Genomic DNA, 18279 nt, shown 5'->3' with positions numbered 1-18279 from the left:
GTATGGGTTGTTGTTTGCAAATACACACAAGCTGTGTCTTGTCTGTGTCCCACCCTGACCACAATTCCCATCATCTCTTGCGGGTGGCCATTTTAGATGGCCACACCAGGCTATCAGGGGGAACTCCCATACTCTTCATCAAATAATGCCATGGAATCTTTAACTTCCACCTAAGACAGCAGACAGGGCCTCAGTTTAAAGTCTTACTCGAAAGACAGCACCCCTGGCATTGCAACACTCAGCTCCGTATTGCAAGTTCCCAGCCTGATATACATGCACTGATTTGTAAAACAGGATTGGAACCCACAACGTTCTGACTCAGAGACAAGACTGCTACCCACTGCAACACACGTGGCACCCGATCACAAGGTAGCTGCAGAAAAGGTAGACCATTAGATGTGAGTTAGTCACCAAGCTTAAACCAACTCCAGCCCCCTCATTCATCCTCCTTTGCAAGGCCTGAGTATTTTTCAAAGGTTCCGCCACCTTACCCAGTGAAGCATTTCACATGATTATCACTCCTCTTATGAAGAAGAACTGCCTGTTTTCACTCCTAAATATGCCTTTCTTTTCCAGTTCAGCCCCATGTCTCTTTGTTTGACTTGACAACCTGCTCTCTCATTAACCTCAACGGGTCTTCCTCTTTTCCTTCTGGCCGCATTGCATCCTTTTGTGTGTGTCTGCAGTCTGTGACTGATGTTCACGTGCTTTGCCATCCCAACTCTTGTCAAACTGTCTGACACGCTTCCTTAATTTACTTATTACAGCCAACCCCAGGTTATGGATTCAGAAAGAGACTCCTATCATAGTTACTGTGACATGGGGCGAGATTCTCCGACCACCTGCCGGGTCGGAGAATCGCCGGGGGCTGGCGTGAATCCCACCCCCGCTGGTTGCCGAATTCTCCACCACCGTATATTCGGCGGGGGCGGGAATCGCGGCGGTTGGCGGGCCGCCCCCCACGATTCTCCGGCCCGGACGGGCCGAAGTCCCGCCGCTAAAATGCCTGTCCCGCCGGCGTAGATTAAACCACCTACCTTACCGGCGGGACAAGGCGGCGCGGGCGGGCTCCGGGCCCTGGGGGGGGCGCGGGGTGATCTGGCCCCGGGGGGTGCCCCCACGGTGGCCTGGCCCGCGATCGGGGCCCACCGATCCGCGGGCGGGCCTGTGCCGTGGGGGTACTCTTTCCCTTCCGCCTTCGCCATGGTCTCCACCATGGCGGAGGCAGAAGAGACTCCCTCCACAGCGCATGCGCGGGAATGCCGTCAGCGGCCGCTGACGCTCCCGCGAATGCGCCGCCCGGAGATGTCATTTCCGCGCCAGCTGGCGGGGCACCAAAGGCCGCGCCAGCTGGCGGGGCGGAAATTCGTCCGGCGCCGACCTAGCCCCTTAAGGTTGGGGCTCAGCCCCCCAAGATGCGGAGCATTCCGCTCCTTTGGGGCGGCGCGATGCCCGACTGATTTGCGTCGTTTTGGGTGCCAGTTGGCGGACATCGCGCCGTTTCCGGAGACTTTCGCCCATGATATCGATTGTGAAAAGGTCTGGGGTCATGGTCAATATTTATTCCTCAAACAACATCACAGAAAAAGTGCTTGTGGGATCTTAATGTGCGTAAGTTGGCGGCAGTGTTTCATACATCATAGAATCCCTACAGTGCAGAAGAAGAAGTCCATTCGGCCCATCGAGTCTGCACCGATCCACTGAAAGAGCACTCTATTTAGGCCCACACCCTCACACCATCCCCGCAACCCAGTAACCCCTCCTAACCTTATGGACATTAAGGGACAATTCCGCATGGCCAATCCACCTAACCTGTCTTTGGACTGTGAGAGGAAACCGGAGCACCCGGTGGAAACCCACACAGACACGGGGAGAACGTGCAAACTCCACGCAGTCACCAAAGGTCGGAATCGAACCTGGTCTCTAGCGCTGTGAGGCAGCAGTGCTAACCATTACAATGTTGATGACACTTAAAAGAGTTTCATTGGCCGGAAAGCATCTTGGGATGTCCCGTGGGCATGCAAGGCGCTATATCAATGCAAGCCTTTAATTTGATAAGATCATCAGCAGACATTGGCAGAAATCTGAGTCAGGACTCGAAAGTTCAATAACTGAAGGAACTTAATTTCAAAAAGGTGAATGCCCATAACGAAAGTGTCCTGGAGAATTTTAATACAAAGGTGTTAAATGTTCATAGGGGAGCATCACTGACAGTAATGTTCCATACAACACCAACTTATAATGTGATGGGACACTAAACGTCATGAGGTTGCCAACATGTTCCTTCATGTATAATCTTTTGATTTCACTCTTAATTCAGAGAATTAATGACTAGCAGTTTGTTCAAAAAGGGGACAAAATGTTCCCATTTTCATTCTTTTCCCTTTTTGTTGACTGGTTGGCTGATTGTAATATTACTCTTTTTTTTCTTTTGAAGATGCAAATTTTTCACTTTGTGCCAAACCAAACTGACAAGCGGGGGGCAGCTCTCCATCAATCAAAGTGCAATTTCGAAACAAACAGGCAGTATGGTCTTTTCAGGTCAAAAGGCAGATTCACAGGAGCGCTTACATTTTGTGAATTATAAACAGAGAGAGGCATGGCATTTAAAGTGTGAAGAGAACGTGAAAGCGATTTGCATGTCAATACTGGGATCGCTTCCATTGAAAATCTGTGTCCCTAATAAGCATGGCGACCATCTCCATTATTTTGAACATCTGACTAGCTTGATATTGCCATTTTTAAGGTGTTAGAAATTGTACCTTCCTCTTATTCGCATTTAAACCTGTGAAATCCATGGGCGGGATTCTCCAAAAATGGGGCTTTGTCCCCATGCTGTTGTAAAAACAGGCGCCAACCACTCCGGTGTCAATGGCCCCTGAAAGTGAGGAATTCTCCCCTTTCTAGGCGGCTAGGTTGGCGCCGGAGTGGTTCGCCCAGCTCCAGCCGGCGCCAAACGGCGCGCGCGGGTTCACGCATGCGCGCTACGGCCAGCGTATTTCCGCGCATGCGCGGACGTTCCCTTCTCCGCGCCGGCCCCCGGGCAATATGGCGGAGCCCTACAGGGGCGCGGAGTGAAGTAGGCCCCCACGGAACCAGCCTGCTCATCGATCGGTAGGCCCCATGGCAGAGGGCATGAGCCCCATGGTGCAGGGTTTTAACTGCATAGTGCAGACACGAGTGGGAATCCATGAGTGTTAACCCCAAAGGACAGCATGCCTTCTGGATCTCACTCCAGCTGCCCCTCTCTTCCATGGAGGAGCATAGGGGGCCCCCCCTGGCTCCCGACAGGAAGAGGATCGGGAGGAGCGCAGCCCGGATCTTTCCGTGCAGGACACCCTGGATGCGTTCAGTCCATCTGAAATCCCCCTTCCTGTGAACACCACACCTCCAGCCCAGCACAGGGAGGCGAGCAGGATTGCAACACCCGCACTGCCCGAAAGCAGATCGGGACCTTCACGTCCAAACCCCCCCCCCCACACCCACACCCAGGGGACGTCCACCAAGGTAATCACAGGCAACAGGATGCTGAAGAATGCAGATCGCCTCAAGCTCAGCTGCGGATGCTGCGGATACACCTAGGCGTAGCGGGAGGGTGAGGAAGAGTAAGAACCTGCAAGTACCGTGTGGGCACGGGTGAACCCATGCAGATTGTCCCCCTCCCACTCTGCTCTTAGAGCCTAGTCTCTCATGGTCCCCCACTCAGGAGCCTCCAATCACCGCCAGTGCTGCCCCGGGGCTTTTGCCCCCCTCCCACCCACCCAGGAGCCCAGCAAGGAGGACACGGAGAGCAACCCCCCCCCCCGCATGCCAGCCTACAGGCACCCCGACAGGAGGAGAATGTAAGGCCTGCGAGTGACCCCTCCCCTGAGATTTCGAGATTGAACCCCACCCCCCGGCCCCCAGTTAAACGTTTCTGTGACCACCCCCCCCCCCCGCCCCCATCTTGTCTGGTGTCCCCTGAGAACCTAACACCTTGGCGGGTGATGGTTGACTGAGAGCTCACCTCTGTAACCCCCTCGGAGGTGAGGCCGCCAGATCCATGTTCTACCTGTTGCAAATGCTGCCAACATGACGCCATGCCACGCCTGGCAAATATTCAGTGAGAGGGGGAAATCCCAAAATGAGTGCTTGCTAATTAGGCTACAGAATTGGATGCTCAGCTATGATCATAATGAATGGCAGAGCAGGCTCGAAGGGCCGAATGGCCTCCTCCTGCTCCTATTTTCTATGTTTCTAATGACATGCCAATGTATCAAAATGAGGCTCCTGCGTTCCCGACTCGCATTTCTCGTCACTCCGTCGGGGAGGAGGGAGGGGGATGAAAATCAGAAATCGCAATTTCACCGGAGAGAATTGCACTTTCCAAATCTCTCTGTATTCTGCAGCCGCGTCGCCGTTCTCACTGATGCCTGACACGAGCTCAGAGTTGTCCCCGCCATCAGCGATATGAGCAGGTTCACGCAGTCGGAAACTGGGCCTGGAAAGTTGCAGCAGTGTAAAGGCTGGCTGGTATTTGCAGTGTTGCAGGGTGCTGGGTGCTTAACTGCAAATTAGCATTTGCTCTGCATAAGTAGCTGCATTTCATTAAAATTCATATTTGTTCAAGTTCAGAACCGTGAAACCTGGAGACAATTCAGTGGGCGTCCTACTGAGATCAGTCCTCGGTGCTAAGTGGTAGCATTTGCATGTGTAGGAGGGCGAATGCGTACTCTCTGAGTGTTGAATGTAATACAGAATCAAGAGATAATCAGTGATTGAAGTGTATTGAATTCCTAGCACTGGACTTGCTCTCTGGCACCGGGCACTGCCCTCAATACTAAATCCCTGCTACTCCACCACGGCTCATCCCCGACAACAGACTTTATTCTGTTCGAACCGTAAAGCCCCAACACGGCAGAAGGAGCCCATTCGGCCCATCGAGTCTGCACCCACCCTCTGAGAGAGCACCCTGCCGAGGTCCACTCCCCCAATGTATCCCCATATCCCCACCTAACCTGCACATCCCTGGATACTAAGGGAAAATTTATCATGGCCATTCCACCTAACCTGCACAACTTTGGACTGTGGGAGGAAACCGGAGCACCCGGAGGAAACCCATGCAAACAAGGGGAGAATGAGCAAATTCCACACAGTCACCCGAGGTCGGAATTGAACCCAGGTCTCTGACACTGTGAGGCAGCAGTGCAAACCACTGTGCCACAATGCCGTCCTCAGGAAGGGCAAAATTTATTGCCCCCCCATTCGGCAGAATCATGGCAGATAGTGCGGGAAATTTGGGGGAAGCCTTGCCAAATCAGGGGCAAAATTCTCCGGTATCGGCGCGATGTCCGCCGACAGGCGCCAAAAACGGCGCAAATCAGTCGGGCATCGCGCCACTCCAAAGGTGCGGAATCCTCCGCCCCTTGACCGCCCGAGTCCTAACCTTGAGGGGCTAGGCCCGTGCCGGACTGATTTCCGGCCCCGCCAGCTGGCGCGGAAATGACATCTCCGGGCGGCGCATGCGCAGGAACGGCCGCTTACGGCATCCCCGCGCATACGCAGTGGAGGGAGTCTCTTCCGCCTCCGCCATGGTGGAGACCGTGGCGAAGGCGGAAGGAAAAGAGTGCCCCCACGGCACAGGCCTGCCCGTGGATCGGTGGGTCCCGATCGCGGGCCAGGCCGCCGTGGGGGCACCCCCCGGGGCCAGATCGCCCCGTGCCCCCCCCCAGGACCCCAGAGCCCACCCGCGCCGCCTTGTCCCGCGGGTAAGAGAGGTGGTTTAATCCACGCCGGCGGGACAGGCATTCCAGCAGCGGGACTTCGGCCCATCCGGGCCGGAGAATCGCGGGGGGGGGGCCCGCCAACCGGCGCGGCGCGATTCCTGCCCCCGCTGAATCTCCGGTGCCGGAGAATTCAGCAACCGGCGGGGGCGGGATTCACGCCAGCCCCCGGCGATCCTCCGACCCGGCGGGGGGTGGGAGAATCTCGCCCCAGGTCTCTGAACATAGCCCGCTATCATTAAAATTCCCCATTGCTGTGACCAGCTTCAGAGGAGGCACAAAACATTCAAATATTCCTATAGCCCAATAATGGTGTTGCTTCTGGTGTACTTTACCTGGGCGTCAGTGACAAGGTTCCGCACAGATGGCGTCAGCCACATCCTTCGCGGGCAGCCCCGGTTCTCAAGGAGCGAGCCACCTTCGAGGTGTGAATATCTGTGCCAGACTTGGCTAGCACAGAATCAGCACATTGTGGTAACCGCCTGGCTCTGTTGTACAAACACGAATGATGATCTTTTGCTGCTTGCAGTCTAGTTAAATATTGATGGAGTGGAATCCCTTTTAGTTGATGACCTGAGGAGGCCTTGATGGGTGCATTCAGTCTGGAATAATCTGCCAGGTTCAATCAAGCCAGGAACGATGGGTCATTTGAAACACAGTTGGATTGGACGATGAGATGAGGGATGAGCTTTAGTGGGCCAAAATTGCCTTTTCCTGCCCTTGACATGGTCAAGGTTTGATTAAACTGGTCGGTATGGGCCTACCTATTACAAGCTTTTCCCATTCAGGAAGAAATATTTATTTGGCCTTTTAATAGCTTTGCACAGGTGTAACAATAGATAATGGGTATCATCTACTGCCTCTAATTAGTCAAATGAAGCAAGAAATTTGAATCAAAAGTGATTTTCTCCTTTGAACGAGCAGAGAGATCCTATACATACACACATATATCTCGCACATGCACTGTGTGCCCCAGTGATTTCTGAGATAATTGTCTTGCTTACACATGGTTAATCAGCAGAAAGTGTTTGCTCATTTCACTCCAGTTGCTTCTGATTTCCTGCTGACTTTGATGATTTTCTCGCTGACAGAAGCACTTGGCCACTGACACACAGACCAGCTGCTTTCAATGCTGGCCTCACCACACACTAAAACATGTCACATCAAGTGCTTGTCTGAGCAATGGGCTGGCCGCTTTATTGGGTTAGGAACAAAGCCCGTTAACCTCTGAAACTTCAGACCGAATCCAGCCACATCAGTGAGGCAAAGAAGATGAATGCCATTCAGTCCATTGCATCCAAGAAAGGGCTAGCAGTGTTGTTTCGCATCTAACCACTGCTATACCATTAATTGGAAGCTTGGTGCTAATTATTCAATCTGTAATATGTGTTTCATTGTTGATTTTCCTGGATTGTGTGTGTCTTTCATTCATTATTTTCCTGGGTTGCGTGTATGATTTATCCATGAATTTTTGGGGATCTATATGTGACTGATTCCTGATTTTCCAGTGTTGGGTGTGTGACTGATTCCTGATCTTCCAGTGTTGGGTGTGTGACTGATTCCTGATCTTCCAGTGTTGGGTGTGTGACTGATTCCTGATTTTCCAGAGTTGGGTGTGTGACTGATTCCTGATTTTCCAGAGTTGGGTGTGTGACTGATTCCTGATTTTCCAGTGTTGGGTGTGTGACTGATTCCTGATATTCCATTGTTGGGTGTGTGACTGATTCCTGATCGTCCAGTGTTGGGTGTGTGACTGATTCCTGATTTTCCAGAGTTGGGTGTGTAACTGATTCCTGATTTTCCAGTGTTGCGTGTGTGACTGATTTCTGATCTTCCAGTGTTGGGTATGTGACTGATTCCTGATTTTCCAGAGTTGGGTGTGTAACTGATTCCTGATTTTCCAGTGTTGGGCGTGTGACTGATTCCTAATTTTCCATTGTTGGGTGTGTGACTGATTCCTGATTTTCCAGTGTTGGGTGTGTGACTGATTCCTGATTTTCCAGAGTTGGGTGTGTAATTGATTCCTGATTTTCCAGTGTTGGGTGTGTGACTGATTCCTGATCTTCCAGTGTTGGGTGTGTGACTGATTCCTGATTTTCCAGTGTTGGGTGTGTGACAGATTCCTGATTTTCCGGAGTTGGGTATGTGACTGATTCCGGATTTTCCAGTGTTGGGTGTGTGACAGATTCCTGATTTTCCAGAGTTGGGTGTGTGACTGATTCCTGATTTTCCAGTGTTGGGTGTGTGACTGATTCCTGATTTTCCATTGTTGGGTGTGTGACTGATTCCTGATCTTCCAGTGTTGGGTGTGTGACTGATTCCTGATTTTCCAGAGTTGGGTGTGTGACTGATTCCTGATTTTCCAGAGTTGGGTGTGTGACTGATTCCTGATTTTCCATTGTTGGGTGTGTGACTGATTCCTGATCTTCCAGTGTTGGGTGTGTGACTGATTCCTGATTTTCCAGAGTTGGGTGTGTAACTGATTCCTGATTTTCCAGTGTTGGGTGTGTGACTGATTCCTGATCTTCCAGTGTTGGGTGTGTGACTGATTCCTGATTTTCCAGAGTTGGGTGTGTGACTGATTCCTGATTTTCCAGAGTTGGGTGTGTGACTGATTCCTGATTTTCCAGTGTTGGGTGTGTGACTGATTCCTGATTTTCCATTGTTGGGTGTGTGACTGATTCCTGATTTTCCATTGTTGGGTGTGTGACTGATTCCTGATCTTCCAGTGTTGGGTGTGTGACTGATTCCTGATTTTCCAGAGTTGGGTGTGTGACTGATTCCTGATTTTCCAGAGTTGGGTGTGTGACTGATTCCTGATTTTCCATTGTTGGGTGTGTGACTGATTCCTGATCTTCCAGTGTTGGGTGTGTGACTGATTCCTGATTTTCCAGAGTTGGGTGTGTAACTGATTCCTGATTTTCCAGTGTTGGGTGTGTGACTGATTCCTGATCTTCCAGTGTTGGGTGTGTGACTGATTCCTGATTTTCCAGAGTTGGGTGTGTAACTGATTCCTGATTTTCCATTGTTGGGTGTGTGACTGATTCCTGATTTTCCAGTGTTGGGTGTGTGACTGATTCCTGATTTTCCATTGTTGGGTGTGTGACTGATTCCTGATTTTCCAGAGTTGGGTGTGTAACTGATTCCTGATTTTCCAGTGTTGGGTGTGTGACTGATTCCTGATTTTCCAGTGTTGGGTGTGTGACTGATTCCTGATCTTCCAGTGTTGGGTGTGTGACTGATTCCTGATTTTCCAGTGTTGGGTATGTGACTGATTCCTGGGGCGTCATTCTCCGACCCCCCGCCGGGTCGGAGAATGGCCGTTGGCCGCCGTGAATCCCGCCCCCGCCGAAGTCTCCGGTACCGGAGATTGGGCGGGGGCGGGACTCGGGCCGCGCCGGTTGGCGGGACCCCCCGTTCAATTCTCCGGCCCGGATGGGCCGACGTCCTCCCCAGAAATTGCCTGTCCCGCCGGCGTAAATCAAAGCTGGTATTTACCGGCGGGACCAGGCGGCGTGGGCGGGCTCCGGGGTCCTGGGGGGGGGCGCTGGGCAATCTGACCCAGGGGGGTGCCCCCACGGTGGCCTGGCCCGCGATCGGAGCCCACCGATCCGCGGGCGGGCCTGTGCCGTGGGGGCACTCTTTCCCTTCCGCCTCCGCTACGGCCTCCACCATGGCGGAGGCGGAAGAGACTCTCCCCACTGCGCATGCGCGGGAAACTTTCAGCGGCCGCTGACGCTCCCGCGCATTCGCCGGGAAACTGTCAGCGGCCGCTGACGCTCCCGCATTTCCGCGCCAGCTGGTGGGGCAACAAACGCCATTTCCGCCAGCTGGCGGGGCGGAAATCCCTCCGGCGTAGGCCGAGCCCCTCAATGTTGGGGCTAGGCCGCCAAAGATGCGGAGCATTCCGCACCTTTGGGCCGGCGCGATGCCCGTCTGATTGGCGCCGTCTTTGGCGCCAGTCGGCGGACATCGTGCTGTTGGGGGAGTATTTCGCCCCTGATTTTCCAGTTTTGGGCCCTTCTGATCCAGGATTTGCTATGAGATTGATCCTTGATATAGGCCTTGATATTGATCCCAATTATCGGCCAGTTAAGCATATATATGACCACTGATGTGGAATCGGTGTTATGACTGTAGGTAGCTTGGGGTGTCATCCTCAAACGTTTTTCTCTCCCTTTATTGGAGATTGGAAAAACTTTGTATTGTTCTCAACTGAACAGCAAAATACAGGAAGAGGCTATTCTGCTCCTCATGCCTGTTCTGCCAATCAATAAGATCATGACTAATATATAACCGAAATCCATATACCCATCAGTGATCAATGTCCAATAACTTTGATCTACAAAAGTCTAATTCATTTTTCATTTACAATTAGCAAACTACCTTTCACCAGCAACTGTTTGCAGAAGACAGTTCCTAACTTCAACCGTCCTTTGCAGGTAGAAGGCTTATTGTCGTGGTGTTCCCCAGGGATCCACGTTCGGACTCCTGCTGCTCTGAATTTTTATTAATTTACTAGATTCTGGTGTACAGGGCACAATTTCAAAACTTGATAACGACACAAGACTTCAAATTATTTTGAACTGTGAAAAGGATCGTGTTGAACTTCAAAAGGACATTTGAACAGGTTGATGATCAGTAAGTAAAGTCGCCATAGACCCAGGTGACCACAGGCTGCTTTCCCCTTTGAGGGAGAGAGCTGACTGGTGGTGGTTTAACCTGAGGATCACCACACCTCAGGCGAGGGCAAGGTTGAAAAGGTGGGGCCTTCATGGGTAACCTCAGCCGCTATGGGAATTGAACCTGCGCCGTTGGCCTTGCTCTGCATCCCAGACTAGCCATGCAGCCAACCTAATTGGATTGGATTTGGGTTTATTGTCACGTGTACCAAGATACAGGGAAACGTATTGTGTTGAGTACAATCCAGACAGATCGTTCCATACATGAAAAGCATAGGACATATGATGAATACACAATGTAACTATATAGACACAGGCATTGGGTGAGCATACGGAGTGTAGTACTGCTCAGTAGAGAAGATGTGTGGAGAGATCAGTTTAGTCCACAGGGTCATTGAGGAGTCTCGGTGACAGGGCAGTACTGCCGAGGTGTGGTGATGTGGCAGTGTGGACTGGGTGCTGATTTATAAGAAGAAGCTGGGGCGGGATCCGCCGACCCCCCGCCTGGCCGTAGAATCGGCGGGCGGCGGCGTGAATCCCACACCGCCGCCACGATTCCCGACGCCGGCTGCCGGATTCTCCGGCGCCGATTTTTCGGCGGGGGCGGCAATCGCGTCGCGCCGGTCGGGGGCCGTTGGCAGTGCCCCCCCCCCAGCGAACCTCCGCTCCGCGATGGGCCAAGCGGCCGCCTGTTTTCGGCCTGACCCGCCTGCGTGGATTAGATCAGGTCCGTATCGGCGGGACCTGGCTCTGAGGGTGGCCTGCGGAGTCCTCGGGGGGGGGGTGGCGTGGGGGTTCTGGCCATGGGGTGCCCCCACAGTGGCCAGGCCCGCGATCGGGGCCGACCGATCCATGGGCGGGCCTGTGCCGTGGGGACACTGTTTCCCTCCGCGCCGGCCGCTGTAAACGTCCGCCATGGCCGGCACGCTCCCGCGCATGCGCCAACTCATGCCGTGTTCTCAGACTTTTGTATATCCTACCCGAAGGAGCAGCCTGCCTAGGCCTGCACCCCCACCCTATCCCCGTAACCCCAATTAACCTTTTTGGGCACTAAGGAGTAATTTCTCGTGCCAATCATCCGAACTTGCAAATCTTTGGACTGTGGGAGGAAACCGGAGCATCCGGAGGAAACCCACACAGACACGGGGAGAATGTGCAAACTCGACACAAACACTCACCCAATGCTGGAATTGAACCCAGCACCCTGGCGTTGTGAGGCAGCAGTGCTAACCACTGTGCCACCATGCCACCCTAACGCAGGGATCGTCCCAAAAGGGAACAAAGTCCCAGAGCGAGGGCATTTAGCTGCATGTTTCCCGGCACTCGCAGTGCCATGAGGCCGCTGAGGCCACACATAGCCCCGTTGTAGCAAGAGAGCGGCATGCCATTTTTAAATGGCGCCCCGATCTCCGAGGCCCGCAAAAGAATCCCCAACCTATCCTCCAGCCTGAATGCAATATAGGAGGATCCCCCGGCAACCCCCCACCACCCACACCAGGCAACCACAGCCCAATCCTGTGCACGCACAAAATGTCAGCTTGGCACCCTGGCAGTGCCATCTGGGCATGTTGTGTTGCTCTTTTTAACCTTAGTCTATTTGCTCTGTTTAGGTCACCTTTGCTCATGAGTCACCAGGTATCTTTATGATACCGCCACGTGGTTCAAGTTCAGGTTATGATTAATAACACAGCACACCGCTTAGTAAGGATTAAAACAACGGTCATTTATTATATACAACAAGCAATATTAATACCCTAATACTACTATTTATATAATAAACCTATCACTACTGGCCAATACTTAACTTAGGAAGAGCCCACCAGGTCAGGGAAATGAATGGCTTGTCCAATCAAATCTGGCCCGCGGTATTCAAAAGGTCGGTGGCTAGGTGTCTCTACCGGATAGCGATCGTTGGATTCAAACTTACACTTGCCGGTGGCTGGTCTTACAAAGGTCTCGAGCAGGCGAAGATGAGAGAGAGCGAGATCTAAACTTGGACCTTCACTCTTATAGGGCCCAGGGGCTTCCCGGCTCCTGGGGCGGCCCTTGACCCTGAGTCCCAAGTGATTGGATTCTGTCCCCAGTCTCTGGGGTCGATGTGTCCAATGGTGAGGCGATTCCTCGATCGGGGGGTGGTCGCTCACCTGTGTTTGTTTCGGCCACTGCAGGCGCCGACAGGTCTGGCCCAGTCTTCAATTGCTAATATGTTGCAATTGTTCCCGGGGATAGCCGATTTAACTGTGGATGTCTGAGTAGATTAGGGGTAAACAGTCCTGAATGCAACTGTGGATACCTGGGTTGATGGGCTGTTGATAGCCCCGAGTATCGATCTGGGCTACCTTCCCAGAGCTGAATATGCAAACCTGTCTGCAGCTGCCTGCTTGTGTCTTCTTGGCTGCTTTTCCCAGCAGTCTTTCGGGTTAGCCGTTTTAAACTGGGTTTTGGCCAGATTAATCGGAACGCAGCCATTTTACATGGCTACAGTTGGCAATGCAAGTCTGTAACCAAGGTGGCACTGCCAGGGTAACCAGGTGGCACCATCAATTCCAGGGCACCATCCTGCCCAAAGATCATGTAGCTGGAGGCCTCCGGTCCCCTTGGAGACCCCCATGAGTGCCATTCCGTCTGATCCCCATTTGTGGGGACCAGGACCAAACAGCACTCACCCGAGGTCCCCAAGGCAAAGGGATTGAATCTCAAAGCCTCAGCTACCTCGGGAATCTGCTTACTGCCTTGCTCTAATATGCTGTGATGTGGTACGAATTAAGTAATGGCATGATGGGAAAACTGGTCAATGGGAAGACTGGTCAAAATGTTTGATACAATGTAAGAAAGGCTGAACTACTCATTCCAGCTCACCAGGCCCATGTAAAGAATGCTCACCAGACCCCTGTAAGAAATGCTGCCCGAACCATTTCAGACTGTAAGACTGATAAGGCCAACTCTGCATAACTTGAAGTCTGAAAAGATCAGTGAAGGTCGAGCCATTCCAAAACACCAGACCTTGGCAACTCCTGATAAAACTAACTCGTCATAACCCAGGGCCGTAGGAATTAAACAAGATAAGTTCAAGAAGAAATAATTCTATTCCGACCTTTCAATGTTCCCTCCAAGGACAAAATAATGGTATGAGTGATGTGACCAAAAAAGGTCTGTTCTATGCTTCCGTTTGTATTTCCGATCAAATTCCTGACTATACTGTTGGCACGCAATCTTGATAATGATAATGTATAAATATTGAGCTAATTCTCTGCGAAAGCGCGGAACTTGCGAAAGACTCAGCAGTTTTGTTGACTGCTCTCTGACTTCAAGTTTCAGCCAGTACTGCATGCGGTCCTTTCGAAAATAAAGCTTTGTTATTTTGTCTTAACGAGTGTGTTGAATCTTTCTACGACAGAAGCGGGAAAATATTGACTTTAGCATGCAGATTTGCCCAAAAAGTGATCCCTCCAACCGTGGGCAGGATTCACTTTGCAACGTCTCGCGAGTGTAATGATATGTAGACTGACATGTAACTAAGGGGTTAATCAGAACACCCGGCTGCGGCATGACCACTAGAGGGTATTACGCAACTCATTATAAAACCAGGCACACACAAGACCCTCGCTCTCACTCCTGGCAGGGACTATAGGATTAGCACCAGAATAGTTTAGATCTCAGGCTGGGTCACCACATGTGGCCTAGATCCCCGTTGTACAGTTAGTCATTATCACTGAGTTACTAGAGTTAGATCAGCAGAGTGTCGAACTCATTTATCTAGTTGTTGTTACTGAATAAATCCTTTCAACTTACTTCAAGGACTGGAGTGTCTTTCAACGCGTCTATGGTCAGTAGCAATTTATGTTCATCAAACAGCATAGCATAACAGCGAGATTGCGTTGAATTGATGGCCATGCAGCTCCACAGCGTGCTGGGAGGATCGCGCCCTACACCTCCATGCAGCTGGTGAAGAGTGAGGAGTGTGAGAGGAAGGATCCAGTTTGCAATGTCCACGTCTGAATCAAAGACAGACGTCAAACAAAAAATAGTTTTGCTCCAGCGGGAGTTTGAGGAACTGGGCTCCAAATTAATCAGCAAAATCCATAGGTAATCTCTGGTTACTGGAGTCACATGCAGATTGGGGACAAGAAGTAGGCAGGTGGTGTATAATGTGGACAAATATGATGCTATCCACTTTGGTAGAAAGAAAAAGAAAACAGACTTATTTTTAAATGGTGGAAAATAATTAGTTGTGGCGGTCAGAGGGATTTGGCTGTCCTTATACAAGACGCACCCAAAGTTATTTACAAATGTGCAAGCAATTAGGAAGGCACATGGTTTTGTTCATCCTTATGGTGAGGGGGTGGGAATGGAAGACGAAAGAAGTCTTGTTGCAATTATACAGGACTTTGTTGAGATTATAACTGTGCATAGTTCGAATCTCCGCTGAAAAAGGACATGCCTTAGAGTGTTTGCAACAAAGTGTCACCAGATTGATTCATGGATTGGGAGGGTTGTCCTATTAGGAGATATTGGGCGGGATTCTCCGATCCCCGCCGGGTCGGAGAATCGCCAGGGGGTGGGGTGAATCCCGCCCCTGCTGGCTGCCGAATTCTCCGGCGCCGGGAATTTGGTGGGAATCCACGCCAGTCGGTGACCGCTGGCAGCAGCCGCCGTCCGGCTATTCTCCGGCCCGCGATGGGTCGAGTGGCCACCCGTTTTCGGCCAGTCTCGCTGGCGGATATTACACCAGGTATTTGCCGGTGGGACCTGGCTGCGCGGGCGGCCCCCGGGGTCCTTGGGGGGGGGCACGGGGGGATCTGGCCCTGGGAGGTGCCCCCACAGTGGCCTGGCCTGCGATTAGAGCCCACCGATCCGCCGGCGGGCCTGTGCCATGGGGGTACTCTATTCTTCCGCGTCGGCCGCTGTGGTCCTCCGCGATGGCCGATGTGGAGATGAATCCCCCTGCACATGCGCTGGAATGACGCCAGCACATGCTGGCGCTCCCGCGCATGCGCCAACTCGCGCCGGCCGGTGGAGGCCCTTCGACGCCGGTTGGCGTGGCACGAAACCCCTTTCCCGTCAGCCGGCACGGTGCAAACCACTCCGCCGTCGGCTTAGCCCCTGAAGGTGCGGAGGATTCCACACCTTTGGGGCGGCCCGACGCCGGAGTGGTTCATGCCACTCCTTCCCGCCGGAGTTGCCCGCCCCGCCGATTCCCGCAGAATCTCGCCCACTGAGCCCAAAATAGGCCATACTCTCTGCAGTTCAGAAAAATGAGAAGTGATCTCATTCAAACATACAAGGGCTGATTGATGAGATGCTGTGGGGCTATTTTCCCCATCTGGAGAATCTGGAATAGTGGGCACATTCTCATGATAAGGGCTCAGATATGTTGGACTGAGATGAGGAGGACATTCTTCTCTCAAAAGGTTCTTTAGAATTCAGAGAGCTCTGGATACTCAGTCATTGAGTATATTCAAGCTTGAGATTGTTAGAATTCTGGACTTTTAAGGGAATCAGGGATATGGGGGTCAGGAGGGAGAGTGGAGTTCTCCGCCGGCGTGATTCTCCGTATTGCCGTCGCCCGGGGGTTTCCCGACGGCGTGGGGCTGCCCCACACTGGGAAACCCCATTGACCGGCCGGCATAACGGAGAATCCCGCCAGCAGGTCGGGGAAGAAATGTGGCCCAGGGGGACGGAGAATCCAGCCCAAGGTATGCTCAACCCCTCTTCCTTTTCTCTTCCAACCTTATTGGAAAGTTTCTTTGTAATGACCTTATTGAACCCTTTCAACATTTCAACTATTTCAGTCAGTCCTTAATCTCACAAACTGCAAGAGAACACAACTCATGTTTATGCAGCTCGTCTTCATAATTTAACCCTTTAGGGTGGAGAACCGTTCCGATAAATCCCTACTACACTAATTCAAAGACCAATAAATTCCTCAGGTGCAATTCTCAGAAACAAAGTGGGGTCCTGCAATGCTGTGGAAAATCTGGGACTCCCTCACCATATCAAAATATTCTGATTCCCACTTGAGATTTTCAACCGGAACTGACTTTGTACTCAACAAAAAATTGTAGAGGGACTTCTTTCCATGTGGTCATAACAAAAGCTGAACTGGTGGCATCGCCCATGAGTCCAGCTGCCTGCTTAGCTTCTGGGGAGCTGGGCTACTGATGGCAGTCATCGCTAAGAGTTTCTTCCACATTTGATTGAATAAAAAGCGAAGCAAAAGGATTTGAAACACAGCCTCCGACGGTTACTAATGAATTGTGCTTTTCTTTCCACCTTTGTTTTGTGTTATGCACCCCGTGGATTAAGCACAGCGGAATCCTTTGAAGGTCAAATCTGGAAGTATAGTAGAATATTTTCCTTTTGTGAGAAATGTTACACGGTAATCAGATGGACTTTTAGCCTCAGATTGTCCATATCGTAGAATTTTACAAGCCAGTTTTGTATTAATTTATGGAGGAATTGCAAATCCTACCCACTGCTGATTTAACCTGCCTCTATGGAATAAAAACTTCTCGGGAGATTTCAGAAGAGGAATAATGATTGAAAAGATATGCAAAGTTCAATTGTCCTTCAACTGCCGTCTTCATCTTCTCAGTGAATTGGGCACAGCATGGAGTTCTGGCAGTGCTGGTGATAAATGGTATGAGCCGGACTTTTCCCAGGCAATAGGGATTGCAGCTGGCAATGGCATGATACTTTGCCTTGCTTTCTTTACCATGAATGTCTTCTCCTGACCCACCAGTGTCCCCTGTAGGTGATGCCTCACTGCATTCCAAAGACTAGACAACCTTTATCCCAGTCAATATTTATCACGCAAATCAATTTCTCATCCCGTTGTTACCACACTGTGGGGGTTTGCTCTGTGAAAATTGGTTGCCACACATCAAATCGCACCATGGCCCCACCTCACCCCATCTGTTTAATCTCCTTCAGATTACTACCTAAATGGTTGTAAATTGGGAGAGGGGAGTGTGCAGCGGGAGCTGGGTGTCCTTGTGCACCATTCGCTGAAGGTAAGCATGCAGGTGCAGCAAGCGGTAAAGAAAGCTAATGGTGTGTTGGCCTTCATTGCGAGAGGTTTCGAGTATAGAAGCAGGGATGTGTTGCTGAAATTGTACAGGGCCTTGGTGAGGCCACACTTGGAGTATTGTGTGCAGTTTTGGTCTTCTCTGAGGAAGGATGTTCTTGCTCTCGAGGGAGTGCAGCGAAGGTTTACCAGACTGATTCCAGGGATGGTGGGACCGTCATATGAGGAGAGATTGACTAGGTTGGGATTGTTCTCGCTGGAGTTCAGAAGAATGAGGGGGGATCTCATAGAGACTTGTAAAATTCTAACAGGACTAGACAGGATAGATGCAGGGAAGATGTTACCAATGATGGGTGTGTCCAGAACCAGGGGTCACAGTCTGAGAATTCCGGGTAAACCATTTCGGACAGAGAAGGAGACATTTCTTCACACAAAGAGTGGTGAGCCTGTGGAATTCATTACCACAGGAAGTAGTTGATGCGAAAACTTTGAATATATTCAAGAGGTGGCTGGATATAGCACTTGGGGCGAATGGGATCAAAGGCTGTGGGGAGAAAGCAGGATTAGGCTATTGAGTTGGATGATCAGCCATGATCGTGATGAATGGCGGAGCAGGCTCGAAGGGCCAAAAGGCCTCCTCCTGCTCCTGTCTTCTATATATCTACGTATCTATGATATTACTAAACGGGAAAGAGTGCAGGAAAGATTTACCGGGCCTTGATGGTTTGAGTTATAAGGAGAGGCTGGATAGGCTGGGACTTTTTTCCCTGGCACGTAGGAGGCTTAGGGGTGATCTTATAGTGGTCTG

This window comes from Scyliorhinus torazame, chromosome 14, assembly GCF_047496885.1.
Source record: "Scyliorhinus torazame isolate Kashiwa2021f chromosome 14, sScyTor2.1, whole genome shotgun sequence".
Classification (NCBI taxonomy): domain Eukaryota; kingdom Metazoa; phylum Chordata; class Chondrichthyes; order Carcharhiniformes; family Scyliorhinidae; genus Scyliorhinus; species Scyliorhinus torazame.
The sequence above is the reverse complement of the archived record's forward strand: the minus strand, read 5'-3'. Positions refer to the sequence as shown.